Raw genomic sequence first — 18,527 nt, 5'->3', positions numbered from 1 at the left:
ATTGAAACTTGGGACACACAGGTCATCAGTCAGTATCGTTAACCACTAGATCATCATCTCGCAATGATTGACGAAGAGGAAAGGGGAGAACGGAAAGAATAAAATATATAAGAATGCAGGAAATTGTGGATGTTCTGTAGGCTTTTCTAAAACCAAATCCTGATGATGTCCCTTGAAACGTTGATTATCATCATTTATTTATTTTAGGTTTGCCTTTCATTCGTATATATATATATATAGAGAGAGAGAGAGAGAGAGAGAGAAATAGAGAGAGAGAGAAAGAGAGAGAGAGAAAGGAAGGAGCGGATACTATAATAACAGTTTGTAGAGATTCAAATGAAGTGTTTGTTTGAGATCATCATGGACAAGATGGAAAATAAAGAAAATAATCGAGGTATATATATATATATATATATATATATATATATATATATATATATATATATATATATATATATATATATATATATATATATATATATAATAAAACATTAATTCCTTCACTCTCAAGCGAGCAATGGTGGGTTTTCCGATTGACATTTTCGTCATCGTCTCGATTGGATTCGCTGCACTTAATTTGAACGGTTAGGACTTCCGGTCGATTCATGGAGACATCGGAAATGACGTCGCGTTTTGTTTTGTTTTTTTAACCCAACCTATTTTTTCTCCTTTGTGCTACGGGTTCGAGCCTGCCTGACTACTACCACGTTTTTTTTTTAAACAACACCTCTTTCCGCCCAGGCTGACTACTTTTATTTTGATTCCTCCCTACTACCACTTTTTAAACCGCACCAGGGATTCTTTACTAAACTACCTACACACTACTGGGCCATGCCGCACCCCCCCCCCCGCTACTGTTATTTTAATTTCTATCCCCTCCGGGGTTCCTTAGTACACCAGCTCCTAATACCCGGGCAATGTCAGGCACCCCCGCTAGTCATCTAGAAGTCGCTACACTATGCTTGAGACGATATATGCAAACAGGTGCAAAATTTAATCAGAAAATGTTAATGCATTATACATACATTTAAGTTCTGCAAATATTAATAATTAAGTAGTTGGTATTCGTAAAGTTCAAAGAATATATTGATGAAGATGCACGGATTCATTCAGAATAACTGCAGAAGTAGTGAAAATAACATTCTCTCATCAATAACAAATATTCAACGCCGACATGATCGGCTTTTTGATTGAGAGACATACTACACAACTTATTTCCATCTTGCAATCATCATCAAACGATACTTATTGACTCATTTCTTTCTGTACTTTCTTCATCTAAATTTATTTTAAAATACTAGCGAATATATTATGGCATAAGATAAACGGATCCAGCTAAATCTGAACTTGAAGGAACGTTATGATGTGTTTTGGGAGAAAGGAGACAAGATAAGTCCAGGTTTCTTTAGCAAAATTACGAACCTGACTGAGAAATAATTCCGTTATGCAGAGTGTCTGGCTTATAATTAGAAGGAAACGCTGACTCTGATTATATGACCTAATATTTGGACTAGCTTAGCTTTAACTATTGAACCTATATAAAACATTTATGCGAAGAAACAGCTTCGTATGTTAATATATATGTGTGTGTGTGTGTGTGTGTGTGTGTGTGTGTGTGTGTGTGTGTGTGTGTGTGTGTGTGTGAATAAAATACAATAAAAATACCAGCGATGGTTGACGTTATGTTGTTTTGAAAAAAGAAAAACCGAATGAATTTATAAAATGGTGATCAACGTTTCGCCCCTTATTGCAGGGGACATCTTCAGGATATTAAAAGGAAAATGCAGAAGAAGAAAACGATCATAGACCGATATGGGTAGAATTCTAACACTGTTTCCTTTTCACTTACATATGGTCTATTGATCGTTTTCTTGTGCATTTTTCCATTTTAATATCCTGACGATGTCCCATGCAATAGGGACGAAAAGTTGATCATCATTTTATAAATTCATTCGGTTTTTCTTTTTTCAAAACGACATATATATATATATATATATATATATATATATATATATATATATATATATATTTATATGTGTGTGTGTGTATGTGTGTGTGTTTGTATTATTGTGTTGCTTTCTGTTTATACATACAGAATACACACATGCGCGCATACAGCCACTAACGTCGCAGCACAAATACTATCTCCTAGCTATGGCCAACTTCCATGGGCTTTATGCGGAATAGTGCACGTTTTCTGAGTGATGTTGCCTCAAGAAGAAGCAGAATACTCCACAAGAATAGATAAATTCTTGTACTGGAATCCAGTCAGACCAAGAGACCACAAGGAAGACATACTATAGCATACTTCAATGTTCAATTGGCGAGAGGAAGATTATGTTCCCAATGTTTTAACTAAGTCGTTCGGAGGTAAATGAGAACTTCAATAGAATATTCAAACGTCTATGTATCTCTTACAGAAATCAAGTGTTGGCCACTCTATTTCTGAAAACTTCGACTGAAGTAAAACGAAACACCTGAATGATAGTGTACACTTTTCATCATAAATGATCAAAAATATGCTTTGCCAGTGTTCTAATTCGTTTTTTTTATCTACATATATATTACGAAAATATATTTTTGTAAATTTTTTATATATGAATGAGAATAATCGTTTCGGACAATTTTAAAAAATGAGATGCACACAGTTGACTTTTTTTTTACAAAAGAATCACGGAAGCCATTCGAGGATAAGGGATAATAAGTGTACAGTGGCCAAAGGGAACATGTCGTAGTAATCGTTAGTAGTGGAAATTTGGTAAATTGGTTTACTTAAGGGGATGGCCCATCAAGAATTTGTTAACGTTGGACTTGAAGACAACCATATTGTAGTCAATTGGAAAGCAGAAAAACGGAACAGAGTTCCAAATGCGTACAGTTCTAAGACAAAAGCTTAGTTCATGGAATCTACGTTTGGGTTTAAGCACACATAAAGAGTTGAGAAATTATTGATAGTGGTTTCGGCTAGACGAGTGTTTTTCGTGAAAGTCAGGACAGGGGTGTCATAAATTGGAGCTCAAACGAGCACTTACTATGAAGATAACAATAACACAAATACAGGGAAAGTCTCGCAATGTCTCTCTGTGGGAAAGAGGTTGTAGTGAAAGAGAAAATGGCATTCCCCACTAGGCTATGAAGTCTATTTTGAACTCTAATAAAGCAGGATAAGCTGCTTCTATGAGCTTCTGCCCAGATGTGACAATAGTACTCCATCCTTGGACGTACTTGGCTCTTAAACAGGTAGAGAATTGCATCAGCAGTGAGATATCTACTGGAGCGGTAGAACAATCCCACCATTTATCTAGCACCCTTGGAAACGGATTTGATGTATGTGTTTCATCTCAGACCAGGAGTAAAGATCAGACCGAGAAGCTTTTCAAAACATAGAGTCTCCACAAGACGAGAGCTATTCATTTCGATTGATGTCAGATCGGGATCACAGTGGTGATGATTGAAAGATAGAAGTTTGATTTTAGATGCATTAAAATTCACCAGCCACCTCTTTCCCCATTGCACAAAGTGATCAAGATCAGAGAAGAGAAAATCAGAGACTTGGTCGTTTACGGCCTCTGAGGTGTTGCCATAGATGGTAGTGTCGTCAGCATAAATGTCTCAAATGATGTTAGGATGTGATTTAGGAGATCATTTATGCAGACCAGAAAGAAAGTTATGCCCGGAATGGACATCTGAGGGACTTCAGCATTAATACAGTGAGATTCTGATTTCTGTCCATCAACCATTACCCTTATGGATTAATCAGAGAGAAATGATTTAATAATTGAAAAACATTTCTAGCTATACTGTAGCTGGAGATTTTAGGGTGTAGAACTTTATGCCATACCCTATCAAAGACCTTTGATATGTCAAGGGCAATTTTCCTAGAAAGGAAGCCTCCGTCGAGATATTCGCTAATCCTATGACATATAACTGTTCGTACAACTGCTGCTCATCTAGCAAACCGACGCCATATTGCCTGTCATTGAGGAGGTTATTTTTGCTGGAATTGTTGACTACTTCTCTATTTAACACAGATTCCAGTAACTTACTCATGACGTACAGGAGACTAATTTGTCTGTATTAAGAGGGAGATGACCGATCACCCGAATCTTTAAATACGGAACCTACCGATGAGGTTTTTCCTGGTGTGAGGAAGCAATTCTCCTTAAGACGACGCTTAGGCAGTTTTGTAAGTATGAGAGCAAGTTCTGGTTGAAGTTTTTTGAACACTATAATAGGAATGCCGTCAGGATCAGTTGTTTTACTGGATTAGCTTGGCAACATCACGCACAGATATTTGTATATCGCATAGCGTGTTTTCAGACAAGTGAGAAAATACGGGGAGTTGGCGGTCCTGATCCCATAGGGTAGAATTAGCTGCAAAGTCTTTAGCAAAAAAAGTTTTCTTTGTTCGATGCTGCCGAGATTGTCTCAGGCCCATTAATGATGGTTGAGATAACGCACTCTTTGTTATTTTCCAAACTTGTTGGGAACCAAGCCGTTGATCAGCTACTTTAGACTTGACGGACTAAACATACAACTCCCTCGTGTTCTTTCTTGCTATTTAACAGTGGTTGCTGGCAGTCATGAAGGCGACTTTAGTCTAAGTAGATCTATTACGTTGGAATTAATGGAAATAGTGATTTCTGTGCGCAATGCCAGCAACACATTCTTCAGAGAACCATGGCTGGCTGTTGGGTTTTTGCTGGGATTCTTTTGAGGCTATGAAGCAGTCTATACCTTCTATTAACCATTCAGTAAGGTCTGATACTATGGAGGACATTCTTTTTAAACATGGAACGTAGAGGTAGATTTGATATAATTGTACAAAAGCTACCCTAGTCAGCTGTGGATATTGATTTACCGTATGTTATTATTAACAAATGTTAGATTACTCCCCGTCGAGTTTTGGCGTAGGTGGTTGTCTGATTTTCGATTTGTATAATCTTTTACCGTCACCACTTCAAATACCTCTTAAAAAGACATTGTTTATTTATATAGATTAGAGGATATCATTCAAACACTACCGTGTTTGAATATATGGTTAAGTGGCAGTTTTAGTCATGTACGGGGTGGCCCATAAGTCACTTTACATTTAAAAATTCAATAACTTTTTTCTATTAATATATTTTAATTTCTCTTTTCAAAATTATAAAATAGAATCTTTGGAAATTATTTGTATAGATAAGTTTACAACAGAACAACAAGTGAGGATAATTGAATTTCACTTTGAAAATGGACGGTCAATTGTGCAATGCAAAAATCTTATATGCGCCATTTCAATGTTCAATATCCTCTTAAAAGATATGCTATTGAATTTGTTCAACCTCATTTAGTAAACATGCCAAGGTATCGGTGGCAAACAAAATGGAGCAACTGCACATACAGCTAGAGCAACAATGCAGTTGTTAACTGTGATGTTTCAGGATCGAAAAATCTCTTGAAATTTCGATTTTGAATGGCCTCCACGTTCATCTTATTTGACAGAACTAGACTTTTGGCTTTTGGGATATTTAAAGACAAAGTGTATGCAAATAAGCCTCGAAACATCCAAGAACGTAAGGCAAACCTACGCAGGAAATTCTTTCTCTACAACTTCCGATGTTAAGAATTGTCATAAAGAAGAGTTTAGAAAGAGCTCGATTTTGCAAAGCCGAGAATGGAGGCTACTGAAGAGACATTATCTTGTGTAATTAAGTCAGAACAAATTTCCACACTATAAACTGTAATAAAAAAAGAATTAATTAAATACAATCATTTAAGAAAAAGTTATTTGATTTTCAAACTGTAAAGTGACTTATGGGCCACCTTGTGGAACTGCTTTAAAGTTTCATCGATCACTCATTTGTTTTACCAGATTTCAAACAATTATTACAGTTTACAGTTCATATATCACCTTCTTAGCTATATTGTGAAAGAAAATTCAATTTCGTTCAGTAAAACGAACATTATGATGAATTTACTGGTGTTAAGAAAGTGAGCGACGTTTTGTATGACTGATTTCCATAGCAACCACGTTACTTCTAGCGACTACTGTTGCTACCAATTCACCGCTCTCGCGAAAAGAGAATAAACATTGAAACAGAGAGAATGAAAGAACGAAGAGAAGATAATTGGGGGATTTTACTGAAAGCAGATGAATGCTGTACATTGCTATTACATAAATAAGACTGAAATTAAACAAAGAACAAGTGAATTTACTGGATGCCTAGAAAAATCATGGATTACAATAGAAAAATGCAAGCATGAAAAGTAATATGGTTAGGCTTAAACATGGAAAAGTAAAGAACTAGTTGTTAAAACTTGAAAAGGAAAAAAATAAGTAATTCTAGAAAAAATATCATAAATTTATAACGTAAAATATTGCAGTATTAAGACTTTTTTAAATTCAATATATTACATTATATAATCAGTTCTTAATGCTGTAATATTTTAAGTTATAAATTTATTATATTTTTTACTAGAATATTTTGTCCTTTTCTTATCAAGTTTACAACTGGTCCTTTATTTTTCCATGTTCATGCTGAACCATATTACTTTTCATGCTCGCATTTTTTTATTGTAATATAACTTTATTCTATGTCGATAGATAGATAGATTATCGGCCAGGAATTAAGAATTTTTATAACCGTAATATAATAAAGAGAACATGTTCTACGCACATGTTTGTATTACAACTATACACTTAACTGGGAATGCATTAATAGTTTAGAACATATGATCAGATTTAGTATTTTAAAAGGAACATTGCTGTTTCTTAAAGGCCTTGGGTTGTCATGATAAAACATGGTCATTTGTTTCTCTCTTTCTCATAGTTTAGATAATCATCGCTTGTGTTGATGTACATCGATTACAAGTGTGTCTTTTCATCTAAGAGAAAGGTCCCAAAGTAATGCCTCCTATTTTCATTCCACCTGAATAGATCAGTGCAGGTGGCAACTTGCATTTTGGTGAGTGCAATTATGCATTCATGGCCTGAAAGTTGCAGATATTGACCTTGAATAAAGCAATGTCATGAAAGTTTCATGTCTCTGTTGCATATATTGACCCTAAAGAAAGCTATGTCATGAAATTTTCATCTCTCTATTGCAGATATTGACCCTAAAGAAAGCTATGTCATGAAATTTTCATCTCTCTATTGCAGATATTGACCCTAAAGAAAGCAATTTTATGAACGTGCGTCAAATACAACAATTCAATTGAAAAGTGCATTGAGAATGTGGTTACTATAAAGAAAAATAAATTCTGCAGCAAAAAAAAATGTCGCTCATTTTTAATGGTAGCACTTCTATTTTTCTAGCTGTTTCATTATTATTTATATGTAGATAGTAATCAATGAAATGCAATTTAAAAATGTAGGATCATTGCTTCTTTATTCAGGACAAAAACACAAAGACGTCGCCCAAGGCGGTGTATACCCTAATTAGTTCCTCATGCAACTGTAGCCCTTTAACATTATTAGTTTAAAAATAAGAGACTTTACTTTTGGAAGTATCCTCGTGTGACAAAGCGCGCTCTGGGCGGCCACGGACAGCGATCGTTCGCCGCTAGTAAAAGTGCATTGACAATAGTAATGGCTGTATAGTAAAATAAATTCTGGAGTAACAAATGATCGCCTTTTTTAATGGTACCACGGCCGTCTTCGTAACTCTTCACATTACCGAGTTATAAAGATGTTGAATTTTGAAATGATCATCGTTCAATACTGTTGTGGGAACCTAGCGATGCACAAGATATAAAATCTTCCGAACTGTATAATTGAGAGGAACTCAAAACAACATGGCGACGAGGAACTCGAATTCAGAAAGGAAATGCAACAGGTTAGCGACTATGAACTTGAATTCACAAATGAGATACCCAGAAGTTGTCAACGAGGAACCCGAATTCACACAGGACATACAACACATTGGCGAGGAGGAACTAGATTCACAAAGGAGATGACCTAAAAACCTTGGCGACGGAGTATTCAAATTCAGAAAGGATCACCAACAATAAAATCGACTTCGAACAAAATAGAAAAATATTAAAGTAATTACACGCCGAAGCGTTCAGACAAAGAAATAGCATTATCAACAAACAAGATAGTATTGCTTCTGGGAGTAGGAAAATACCCTGAAATTCTTTCAACTAATGGTGAAAAACAGTTTAAAAAATCATTTTACAATGGAGAAAAAAGTTCTCAAAATAGTACTTGAAGATATTCACGTGCATACGGTTTTACTCTTTATAGTTTTATTTAAAACTATAAAGAATAAAACCGCATGTATGATTTTCTCTCATCAAATTGGTTTCTCCATCGTAAAATAAGTTTTATTCAACGTGCAGCGTGAAACTGCAATTAGTAATAGTACGACTATTTTTCCTATAAGATGGATGACTTTAAAGAGCTTTTCTTCATCATGTTCTAACAAAAACAGAAAACAGAAGAAATACAAATACCTCAGCGTCAATTGATGCCACACCAGAAGAAAGTGGATAAAAGACAACAGAAAAGTGAGCAAACGTTGATCAAGCAACAACAAAAAATTAAAGTCCTTATAGAAAATATCAGGGATTATTTTACAAAAGTATGACCAATTAATTTTAAAAGGAAGTAACACAACGTTTTCACAAAACACCATGTGGGATATTATTAATAACTTTGCAAACATCCCTGAGCAAGACCAATTGTTCGACGCTTTCGTTGGTATAACCGTTTCAAAGTTGATTACGAAGATTGGTCTGATGGGAAAATACTTCGTCTGCCTTTACGAAATCTAGAAACTGTAGAACACAGCAGGTTCATAACATGTTCGTATATCCTACCTAAATACACCATGGACTTGGAGTTCGTTGAAACCGTGAAGTTAATATCAGAACTTTTCAGCCCCAATACATCACTGTTCGATAGAATGTGGAAATGCTTAAACTTGACTAAGCGAGATTATTTAGTGTTCGCTTTCGTCGTCAAAAAGCACTGTAACGACTATAGACTAGTAGTATTATCGGCAAATGATTTTAAATGTCTCATATTTGCTCAAATGTTAGTGACGGCAAAAAATGATGATATTAGACGGAGAGTATAAGCGACACTCGAAATCGAACATACTTAACTCTACAGAAATAGCGAATAAATACCAAAAGATTTTAAGAGTGAGAAGCGATTTTGAAAACATAAAGAAATCGAACACAGCGTACGTCAAAAAAGTAAAGTATACATCTAAGAATTACTCCCGTAAAATAAAACAATATGTACGACATTCTCGATATAAGTAAAAGAATTACTCTCCTACACAGAGATAAAATGGCTCCGCACATTTTTAAAACAAGCGGATTATACAGAAACAAAAGAAATTGCGCTCGAGAAAATATAATCGACCTGGCGAATTATACTGGGAAAAAATCTGCCCGTTTCGAAATAAAACTTGTCAAAATTGTTGCAGCTTGATTATAAAATGTTGCGTTGTAAAATTAAACGCAAGACAAACAAAATAATATCATACAGACAAAATCCAATGAAAAGTCAGACGAAAATCTACATAAGCGTACAGATATTTAATAAAACACTTACATTCGATCGGATTTTTCAATTACAAATTTGCTTACGTGGAAAAAACTAAACAAGCCTTTTTGCAGAAAACACCAAAGTCATACTGCGCGGTGTTTGGCAATATGATTAATTTTATTGGAGAATTATATTTACCAGTAAATTTGAACGCGACTTTAAAAACTGATGGTATGCGTTCAAAATTATTTGATAATTTTTGTTTGAATTGAGTGAAATGTTTAAAACTGGATTATATCAGCCAACATTTTAATAAAAAAAAAATGTCAGTTGAAGAAATGAAAACTGACGAAAGAAACGAAAACGTACCGTTTGAAATTCCTTTGAAATCAAGCCGTTTATAGAAACAACAAAACACTTAAAATGAATTCCAAAATACGTCGAAAATAATGCAACAGAAATTAAAAAGTGAGCAGAGATCAAAGCGCCACAGAGTGGCATACAAAGGAAGTAATTTTTAAATGTAAACGAATGAAGGTTTAAGCTTTCAGGGAAAACCAAGAACTTATATCCGGTCGAGTAGGAACTATGATTGACAAACACGAAGATGGTTCACCTACACCAAGTTCTGACATTTCAGTTTCTTTGTATAAACATAGAAAAAATCAGATTAACTTAACTTGCACAACGGAATTGGGATGTCATTCAGCAGAACTGAATTAATGATATTACTAAAGAAACGGAAAACGGATTGGCGATATCTGATATAACAAACAATGTAAATGACATCACACTACCAAAACCAATGGAAACAAATGTCATTAGGAGACGTTAGACACACATTACTCGTAGAAGAAGAGCTGATCGATGCCATTTTGAGACGTTCAACTTTGACCTACCCTAACTAACCACAAAACTGTCAGAGAGAGAAAATTCACCTGCACACTGACTATCGATTCGAAGTGTAGTGGGGCTTACTTATGCACGAGATATGAACTCTTCCGAATCTGTCGAGAGGTATCGACTCAGTGTTGGGGTGTTTGTGTAATTCGTAGCATGCCATTTCTTGTTCTCTGTATATTTTGTTCTGTTCTCAATACTATTTTCTTACTCGTATTTGTGTCCGTGTACTCCTTAGTAACACTTCTGGGCCACAACAAATACATGGCAATAGGTATTAGTTCAAGTTTTAATTTTTATCCTTATCCTGTTTTTGAACCCAGTCAACGACGGGTATTTTGCTAGTATATATATACATATATATATATATATATGTATATGTATATAAATGAAAGTTTGTGTGTCTGTATGTGTGTGAGTATTTATGAATTTTTACATGACGGTACTTTATGTGTTAGCAGTGTTCTTAAATAGGTTTTTTTTATTGAAATGTCTTTGATAAGTATTGATAATTGATAATCGAAATAATCTGATCAAAGAAGGGGCATGCGAGCTTAACCAAAGTTAATACCTTACACAGCTTAACATCACAAGCGCATTTGAGAAATCTTATTACCACACAAGCCGAAAGATTCGACATATAAAATCAAGAGTTGCGTTCCAATTTAACGTTTTTTGTTTAAAACACAATTAAACCATTGTACGGGACTTTTTCATTTTAAACTTAAATTCAAGCCATTATCACCGCACAAGCAGTAAGGCGAGGCATATAAAACTATCGTTAAATTCTTTTGATATGACAGGTACGTGTACAGAATTTAGGTTTCTGTTTAGAGCATTGTATCATAATATTTGGCTTTTGTATTTTAAACTTTAATCCAAGCCAATATATATATAAAATAATTTATAAAATCAATAGTAGGTTCTCTACATTAAAATGTGGAGTACAATGTATTGTGGGCTAAATCTTTGTGAGGAGGTCTGTGAAGCTTCCTTCACCGCAATGTGTCCCCAACTAGAGCACTTCATCAATCTATTTGAATAAAAATGGATGATAACATCGATTTCGATTACAGTATTTATACGGGACTGTGAAACATGCGTGGATCATACGATCCCGGGCTATGTCAGTTCTCACTACTACTAGTATATATATATATATATATACATATATATATATATATATATATATATATATATATATATATATACTTTACTCTTCTCTTCCTATCGTTCACTATACTAATATATGAGGGTGTGGGCGCAGATGGGTGTTTGTAAATTCAAATATTTAAACGGCATTTCAGTTTGAAAAGAATAAAAGATCAAGAACAATGACTTTTATGTACGTTTTGACGAAACTTTTATTAAAATGGTCGTCAGGAAGCGCAGGAAGGCAATGCGACTTAGCGTTAAAATACAGCCGAAACGATAGCGAAATGTTTTCTTCTTATGAGAAAAAATATTTTTTTAACTCACAAAAAGGACGTCATAACAGCATAACAAGCGGGCGTATGATTTATTTGGATAACAAGCAGAATAATTAACGCCAAATTCCATTATAAAATAGTTGAGGAAAATCTGCTTTACTGATTTGCTGGATTTAACAACTGCTTATTGATTTCCCCGTATGTATTCCTCTGGTCCACTTAAGAAGAAAAGTATTGGAGCTTTTGCTATTTACAGATGAATCAAGTGTTAATTTGAAACTTGGAATTTTTACAGTTTAATAATATTCAAATTTTTTAATGTTTTCAAATAAAGTTAAAAAAATATCCAAATCCATTATTAATGGTGATTTAGTATCCTTTTGCCTAAACCGAAACTATACTAGTCTATTAATTATGGAGATTTAGTATTTGTCCGTCTAATTCGATACTATCACTTAATTTTAAATTAATTTAGGAAAAAGGTTTCATATAGATGGTAAATTAAAAGATACAAAAAAAATTTTAGCATCACATTTTCCAGAGAAAAAATATGATTTAATAGATCAGCGGAAATCATGAAAAATCGATGGATAATTCTTAAATTCAGCTAATTAACAAACGGTAATGGAGCTAATTAACAAACGGTATATGGATTTTTTAGACCGTTTGATTGTGTACGTTTGACTAAATTTTAATATATTAATCCTCGGTTAAAATAGTTTTAGAAATAATATAATGAATATGCGTACATCAGTGTAATTATTTCTTACATGAATATAGTTAGCGAGTTAAGCTATAAATACGAACTGGTGAGGCCACGTAAAACAGATGTCGAAAACCACCCGCTAAAGATATACCAGCTACGACCACGAATGCACGTTCAGTAATGCGATTTACGAGATTATTACCCGAATAAAGTAGCCAAGCGCACCCAGCTTCTTTAAACTAATATATCCCTTTTGCAGATCAGATCAAGAATATAAAAAGAATATGGTATTTACCTCTCAAACTCTGAGTGCGATTAATAACCAAATAAGCATACATAAACTCCAAGGTCATATAGCAGTTAAAATATACTAGACATATATCGTGTGTGTAGCTTACTTGCCATGAATATATTTTCATACTATATATATCCATACACACATATATGTATAATATGTATACAGGGTGACACAAAAAAAAACAAAAGCTAAATGGAGACCATCTAGAACATATGGTGTAGAACGGAGAAAAAAAAAGGCCAAATACCCTAGTGTTTTGATGTGATGTTTTGAATATAATAAACTAGTTATGAACAAAGTTTCATTTCATTAGGACAAAACTCTAAGAAACGGGGCCTAATTAGAGTTGGGCCTGTTTTTTGGGGGGGTCACCCTGTATATATGTATAACACACACATACACACACGTACACACACACACAACGGGGTTCACTGAAACAACAGCAGAATGATCGTTAGTTGTGGAAATTGGGTAGAATTGGATTATTTAAAGGGACGGCTCGCGAAGAACTTGTTTATACTAAACTTGAAGACGACGCTTTTGCAGTCACATGAATATCAGGCTAGCAGAACACAGTTCTATAGGCGAGACGGGTACACTTTAGTAAAAATTTGCCAGTGATTAAAAAAGGCGTAATGTGTGTGTGCGTGTGTGCGTGTTGGTATGTGTGTGTGTGTGCGTACGTATATTATATTTATCTATTAAATGATCAAGGAAGTGTGAATAGATTCGGGTAATTACAATTTTAATCAATTATTACAAAAGGAACAGAGACGTGGCCCTAATAGACTGATCAGTAGATAGACTACTGAAGTGAAAACGCGTTGATTTCGTTAAAAGAGGACGTGGCGCAGGCTATTTCTGTTTAAAGAGTAAAAAAAAGCCAAAGTGAATATCGGCTGATTGATTATGTTGGCATCAAACGGGAGTTTTCCCAACACCGTTTTCCTCTTTTTTTTTTCATCATTTTTATTTGTTTATCGACTTAATTAATTTTTTTATTGGCTGTGTCTTAGAGGATTAATGACTTCCTCGACCGATGACAGATAGATAATTGCTAATATCTCGAAAAATTTGTTTGGTATATATGTATATATATGAGCGCGTGTGTGCGCGCGCGGTGTGTATGTGTGCGTGCGTGCGTGTCTACTAGAAACCCACCGGAATTGCTCGGTCGTAAAATATACTTAAAAAAATATTTTGATTTAACAGATTTCGTATTTATCATTCATTATTAAGACAATTCTTTATATATCCAATATATAGTTGTAAATTAAATATACATGTATATGCGCGTATGTGTGTATGTGTGATACTTGGGTGCTATCAGCTGAAATCAAAACTAAGACAACCTCCCCGGCCTCATTTTCTATTCGGTTTTCATTTTCATTAAATGACTGGTCTTGAGTAAGACCAAAGGTTTATTGTCTTTTAAGACTGAAACAATAAAGTTATTGTAGCGATTTATGGTAATTTTATTTGCCTATATTAAATTATATATATGTATATATGCATATATACATACATACATATACATACATACAAACATACATGATGATTGCTGCATCTTTCCAGATGATCGTCGTCACATTGAGTTCTCCCAATCTCCTCGTCCATGCCATCTGAGATGACTCTGCACTCCCGTCGCAGATTTGCACATCTTGAAGCAAATGTGACATACAAATTGAGCAATTTCCACTGAGTTGACTTCCTCTGGAGGTTGAAGGGTATTCCTATGAACAATCACATGTCTTCTCAAACCAGCAGTAGACTTGCAAACTTTGCTGCATATTAAACAGATCGTTTGATTCGGGCTAATAGGTACAAAGTTGACCTGAACAGGAGTTTTGTGTGACTTAAGGTGGTTGACGTAGCCAGCTTTTGCGTTCACAAGTGTCGCATTTCCAGCTCTGTCTGTCATGGTTAAGACCATCAATTAAACCTTTGCGAAGTTCTCGCTTCAGATTGCTGTGGAACTGCTTTCTTTTCTCTAGAGCTTCACAACTTTCACGTACAAGCTTTTACCACTTCGGCCTTTGCAGCGTAAGTTCTTCCCATGTTTCGATTTCGATTTGTAAGACTTGTTTGGCAGCCTACAATCTTTCATTCGAACCAGGTGGCCCACCCAACGTATGTGACATCTAATTACAAGGGTCTCAACACTAGAGCAACATGTTCTCACAAGTACTTCAGTATCGGGTAATTGCGCTTGCCACTTGATGTGTAAGATACGTCTCAATCATTTTCGATGAAATCGTTCAAACCATTTAATGTGCCTTTGATGCAATGTCCATATCTGCGGTAAATACAACAGTGTGGTTAGCACACAGATCTTGTAAATGCAGATTCTAATCCTGTCTGTGATGCCACGATCAGAACACACTCTATTCTTCAACCATCCAAAAGCTACAGATGCCTTCTAAATTCGTCTGCGGATTTCAGTGTCGAGACAACCATCCCTCAACATATAACTACCAAGGTAGACAAACGAATCAACTACTCCGTCTAGCACCAAAGGCCATGATGTTCGGCTCCACGTATGACTGGCGTGGTGCAGGCGTGAACATCACCTTTTTTTACATACATACATACATACATACATACATGTATATAATTACTACTATAATTATTTATAACACCTAAAGACACTAGTGTTTCATGCTTCCAGAAATTATCAGTGCAGGGAGTCACGATTACCGCCAATTAGGAGATTCGAACCCGGAAAGGAGGCTATCGCTGACTCTATTAACAAAATACAAACCACTCAGTCGACGTTAACAGCGGCGAGAATACACACACACACATATATATATGTGTGTGTGTGTGTGTGTGTGTGTGTGTGTGTGTGTGTGTGTGTGTGTATCGATATTGAATATATTAACTATAGTTTGTTGGAATTTAAAGAGGTTTAGCACGCACACACACACACACACACACACACACATATATATATATATATATATATATATATATATATATATATATATATATATACTAGCAATGGTTGCCCGGCGTTGCCTGGGTGTTTGGAGGTGTATGCTGAGCAGAAAAAAAAAAGGTAATTTTTTTTAACTTTGACCCCTATTATGACCCCTTAAAATGTATTGTTTTGGGCTCAAATAAAGTTATTACGTGAGATCCATGTGTAAGGAACCAATACCTAAAACGTTAAGTGTTTGTACCCAAAATTGTCGGAGGGGTTTGGCCGAAATCCGATCACATCGATTTTCCCAAATCTCAGTACACTGTATATTAAATTTCGAGTCTGTAGACTAAAAATCGACAGAGTTATTGCGTAGGGAAATGTACACAGACACACACACACATACACACACACACATACACACAGAGACACGTTCACTTTTATAGATATATAGATATACTAGCATTTCAGCCGGCGTTGCCCGGGTGTTTGGATGTGTATGTTGAGCAAAAAAAAAGAAAGTGGTAGTAGGAAGGCAGGCTCGAACCCGTACCGCAAAGCAGGAAAAGAGCGGGGTAAAACCTAATGTTTATGCTGTTACGACCATCGTCAAACCGGAAGCAACATTTTTTAAATTAAGGCTAGACTATCTAAAAGAGAGGATAACTTTAAAAAATATCGGCGAAAAAGGTGACCCCCCCTGTAGAAAAGTGCCTAGTTGAAGGGGAAGATATTAATGTTTTTAGCCAATGTTTCGATATTTGTTGTATGAAAGGTCGAATTTCAAAACGATACTGCTCTTGATAAAATCCGTCGCCTCTACTGAAGGTTTAAGGCAGACATGCAAACATACATACATACATACATACATTTATATATTGGTAACTAAAAATTTTTGAACGAAACTGATGAATAAGCTTACCCTATCTCTGAATACCCTTTATCTAAAATTCCAAATATTTAGACCAGAAATTGTCTGAGTAATTTGGAATAGACCGCAGAGGTCAATTTCTTTTAAATTTGACCCCTATTATGACCCCTTAAAATGTATTGTTTTGGGCTCAAATTAAGTTATTAAGTTAGATCCATGTCCAAGGAACCTATATGTAAAATTTCAAGTGCGTAGACTCAAAATTGTGGGAGGAGTATGGTAGAGTTCTCAAAGGTCAAATCGTTGAACTTTGACCCCTGAATCGCCAAATTTCTGGCCAAAAACCAATCAAATCGATTTTCCCAAATCTCAGTAAGCTGTATATCAAATTTCGAGTCTGTAGACTAAAAATTGACAGAGTTATTGCGTAGGGAAATGTACACAGACACAGACACACACACACACACACAGACACGTTCACTTATATATATATTCTAATGATTTCATTCGGAAATTAAACGCAAGCATCTCTATATAGTCATCTTGTCATCCGTATATTTTTTACTGAAAGATGTATTTCATGTCGGTTTGTTTAGTAACAAACTGCATTTACACATTCGGAGACAACAAGTATATATTCTGAAACTATCTTGTCCGGAGAATAAGTATATTTAAATTTAATCAAACGTATACAACATTATAGTAGTAACTGAATGGCGGTTGATATCCTTGATAAAGAAATGACAGTTTGATATATTTTATTTAAATATAAAAATCATACAAATTGAATAGTTAGTCAAAGACTTAAGAAGGCGTGCACGGACTTTCAACAAACGCCGACTGTGACTTTAGGAGATTAAAAAACTTGTAGGTTGACCGAAAAGTTTTCTGGCACTTTACTCACACATTTTCTATAAAAATCAATGCTGTAATATCACCCAACTTCACCCTGCAAAAATAGATATTTGAACACGTGAAATAATCCTAATTATAAAAATACAATTCAATCAAGCGAAAGGTCCGACATATAAAATCAGCAGTAGATTCTTCAATATAGCAGGGGCGCGTTCGAAATGTGTGGGGTTATTTTTTGTTTAAAGCACAACTGCGCTATGATACAATATATATATATATATATATATATATATATATATATATATATATATATATATATATATATTCGTTTCCCCATAGAAGAAAACCTGGATTCGGCTTTAAAAAGTGAGGGCGAGACCGGGTCGACTGACTCTACCTTCTTATTTATTTAATTTTTTTTTCAACCCCTATTAAATGTTTTACTTCCGTTTTTCTTTTTATCATGGATACAAAAAAAACAGGCAGTAAAACAATCCAAACTTATCCCGATTTTATTATAAATGTATTTCAAAAGCTTTTATTGAATTGAAATATTATTATAATGAAATCGCAAACGCAAAACAAGGGTATTTATGCTAGTAATATAAAAAAAAAAATCTTGCGTTCTAGTGACGTTGAAGTCGCTGAAGACGTTTTTGACATCGCTTAATTTTTTAAAGTATTTCTCACGCAGAAAGTTGTCGACATGTTGAAAAAGTGATAGTCGGTACGTGATAAATAGACGCAGAGTTTTGTAGTTCAATTCGCTCAACTTCTGTAGGGTCTGTTTAGCAACGTACGATCGGGCATTGCCGTGGAGGAGAATTGGGCTTTTTCTCCTGACTAATTCTAGGTGTTATCGTCGAAGTTTCTGATGCATTTCATCCATTTGTTAACAGAACTTCTTCGCCGTAATGGTTTCGCCTGTATTCAAAAAAATCTATATTGGATGAGACCGGTCACACACCAGCAAACAGTCAGCATGACCTTCTTTTGGTGCAACTCTGGCTTTGAGAAGTGCTGTGGAGTTTTGTCGGCGTTTAACCACTGAGCTAAGCGTCAC

The sequence above is a fragment of the Euprymna scolopes genome, chromosome 1 (assembly GCF_053919585.1).
Source record: "Euprymna scolopes isolate OS-2025 chromosome 1, ASM5391958v1, whole genome shotgun sequence".
NCBI classification, from domain to species: Eukaryota; Metazoa; Mollusca; class Cephalopoda; order Sepiida; family Sepiolidae; genus Euprymna; species Euprymna scolopes.
The sequence above is the reverse complement of the archived record's forward strand: the minus strand, read 5'-3'. Positions refer to the sequence as shown.